Genomic DNA, 3,507 nt, shown 5'->3' on the forward strand with positions numbered 1-3,507 from the left:
GGATTTCTTTCTGTCGAAGTGCTTCCAACCTGTTTAGGGCTCGAGTTTTGGATGATTTGGAGGTGATTTGTTGAAAGGCTAACCATGGCATATCACCATGGCTTCCCCCATGTGAGGATTGACCTCTTCTTGCCATGCTATCTGCATACACATATCAAAAACATAGCAACAAACAACACCCAGTAATTAAAACAGGAAAATATAAGATCTGATTGTGACCTACTCGCCGAGTACACGAACCTACTCGGCGAGTAGTATGAACTTCTTGACAGATTGAGATCGGATCTGTGTAATCTGTGCAATAGTCCAAATTGTTCATAGGGTTTTGTTGTAATTACTTTTCTAACCATAGATCTTGAAGAAATTACTCCTAACAACATCTAATTCATGACTAAATCAAAACCCTAGAAATTGGGAAAAACTCTCCAAATCCGAAATCACATCAAATATGGGTAAATCTGTGACAAAGATTGAACCTTTCATGAAATTAAAGGGTAAAGATGTTACCTTGTTGCTTGAATGAAGAGAAAAGAGTAGAAATTTGGAGAGTTCTTGAAAAATGCTTAGGGAGGCGGCTGAGAGGAAGTGCTCGGCGAGTGTTGGGATGAATTGGTGGATAATAACAATTTTTAAAGGTTTTATTTTACTGGGTTTGAACCGGCTACTCGCCGAGTAGAATGGGTCTACTCGCCGAGTAGACACGCGTGTTATCAACTTTTGGCTGTAATTGGGCATTTACTCGCCGAGTATAGTCGATATACTCATCGAGTAGATGTCACAGGTTGAAAAAATTTGTAAATTTGCCAATTTTACTGTATCAATTTATTTGTTTAGCCCTTCCACCCCACACTCAAAGCATAGCTTGTCCTCAAGCACTTAGAGACATAGAATAAACGAAGAAGAATGAAAAAAACAATATGAAAAATAAAGAAAAGGAAAGAAAATGCAAACTTGAAACTCGGGTTGCCTCCCGAGAAGCGCTTCTTTTGATGGAGTCATTAGCTGGACTCCGCCCCGTCTACGTGTTTGCAATTCCGCACAGTAGCAGCTCCTCCAATCCTTCATTTCGGGGGACACCTTCTTCATATTTCTTCACTCTATGACCATTGAATTTGAATGGTGTGCGGTCTCTTGATATCAATTCTATAGCCCCGTGAGGAAACACCGTCTTGACCAAAAAGGGACCATCCCACCTTGATTTAAGTTTGCCCGAGAAAACTTTTAATCGGGAATTGAAAAGCAATACTTTTTGGCCTTCATGAATGTCTTTGCTCTTGATTCTTTTATCATGCCATCTCTTGGTCTTTTCTTTATATAGCCACGAACTAGAATAAGCATCATTTCGGAGTTCTTCAAGGGCATTCATTTGCATCAAACGGTTGGTCTTCAATTCTTCTATATCGAAGTTGCACCTCTTTAAAGCCCAATATGCCTTATGCTCGATCTCGACCGGTAAATGGCATTGCTTTCTGTAAACTAACCTATATGGTGTAGTACCAATAGGTGTTTTGAAAGCGGTACAAAATGCCCATAGCGCGTCATCCAATTTATCCGACCATTCCTTGTGGTTGCTTCCCACCGACTTCTCTAAAATACGCTTCAAGGCTCGATTGGTCACTTCAGTTTGTCCACTAGTTTGTGGATGGTATGACGTGGAGAACTTATGGGTCACCCCGTATTTCTTGAGCACCTTTTCCAATTGATCATTGGCAAAGTGTGTGCCTCAGTCACTAATCAGGGCCTTCGGAACACCAAACCGGGAGAATAGTTTCTTTAAGAATCGTACTACTACCCGTCCGTCATTTGTAGGTAAAGCCTGTGCCTCCGCCCATTTTGAGACATAATCGACCGCCACTAGTATGTACTTGTTTCCTTTGGATGTGGGAAAAGGTCCCATGAAGTCAATACCCCATACGTCGAACACCTCGCACACTTTAATGCTATGTTGTGACATTTCATTTTGAGATGAAATGTTTCCCACCCTTTGGCAAGCATCACATTCTTTGACATATTGGGCTGCATCTTTGAAGATTGTAGGCCAATAGAACCCAATGTCAAAGATCTTCTTTGCGGTATAGTGTGCTCCATGATGTCCTCCCGTGGGCCCGCTATGGAAATGTTCTAGTATTCTTCGACTTTCCTTCCCGAACACACACCTTCTTATAATTCCATCCGCACAGCTTCGAAAGAGGTATGGATCGTCCCAAAAGTAATATTTGATCTCCGCAAATAATTTCTTCTTTTGTTGACTACTATAATCCTTCGGGATGTAATTTGTAGCTAAATAGTTAGCTATGTCTGCGAACCATGGCTCCTCTCCTACGAACACCATAATGTATTCATCCGGAAAGTCGTCTCCATCCTTATCTTCTTGCAATTGCGGGTTCTCGAGCCTAGATAAATGATCGGTTGCTACATTCTCCATTCCTTTCTTGTCTCGTATCTCTATATCGAATTCTTGAAGAAGCAGCACCCATCGTATTAGTCTTGGCTTGGCATCCTGTTTGGAAAACAAATACTTGATAGCCGAGTGGTCAGTAAAAACAGTGGTTTTAGATAAAACCAAGTAAGGGCGAAACTTGTCAAAAGCATAAACCACGGCTAACAATTCTTTTTCAGTAGTAGTATAATTCTCTTGGGCGGGGTTTAGGGTCTTGCTTGCATAATAGATGGGTTGAAAGTGCTTATCAACCCTTTGACCAAGGACCGCTCCTAGTGCATAATCACTAGCATCACACATGATCTCAAAGGGTAAGTTCCAATTTGGTGCTATAATGATCAGGGCATTAGTTAATTTTTCCTTTAGAAATTCAAATGCCTCTAAACACTCTTTAGTAAAATTAAAGGGTGCATCTTTTAGTAATAATTGTGTTAGAGGTTTCGTGATTTTGGAAAAATCCTTTATAAAACGCCGGTAAAAACCTGCGTGTCCCAAAAAACTTCTAATGCCCTTCACATTAGTTGGTGGGGGTAGTTTGGCAATGGTGTCTATCTTTGCCCGATCCACCTCAATTCCCTCTTTAGAGACTTTGTGTCCCAAGACTATACCCTCTTTGACCATGAAGTGACATTTTTCCCAATTTAGGACCAAGTCGGTTTTCTTACACCTAGCAAGCATTGAGTCAAGATTTGTGAGACAGTCATTGAAAGAAGATCCGAATACAGAAAAGTCATCCATAAAGACCTCCATGAACTTTTCCACCATATCATGGAATATGGCGATCATGCACCTTTGAAATATCGCAGGTGCATTGCATAGTCCAAAAGGCATGCGTCTATAGGCGAAAGTCCCACTTGGGCATGTGAAAGTGGTCTTTTCTAGGTCCATTGGGTCTATGGGTATTTGAAAATACCCTAAAAACCCATCTAGAAAGCAGTAATAGCTATGTCCCGATAGTCTCTCTAACATTTGATCTATGAAAGGAAGGGGGAAATGGTCTTTGTGAGTGGCATCGTTTAGCTTTCGATAATCGATGCACACTCGCCAACCGGTTACCGTTCGCGTTG

The sequence above is a fragment of the Lactuca saligna genome, chromosome 6 (assembly GCF_052625555.1).
Source record: "Lactuca saligna cultivar CGN05327 chromosome 6, ASM5262555v1, whole genome shotgun sequence".
NCBI classification, from domain to species: domain Eukaryota; kingdom Viridiplantae; phylum Streptophyta; class Magnoliopsida; order Asterales; family Asteraceae; genus Lactuca; species Lactuca saligna.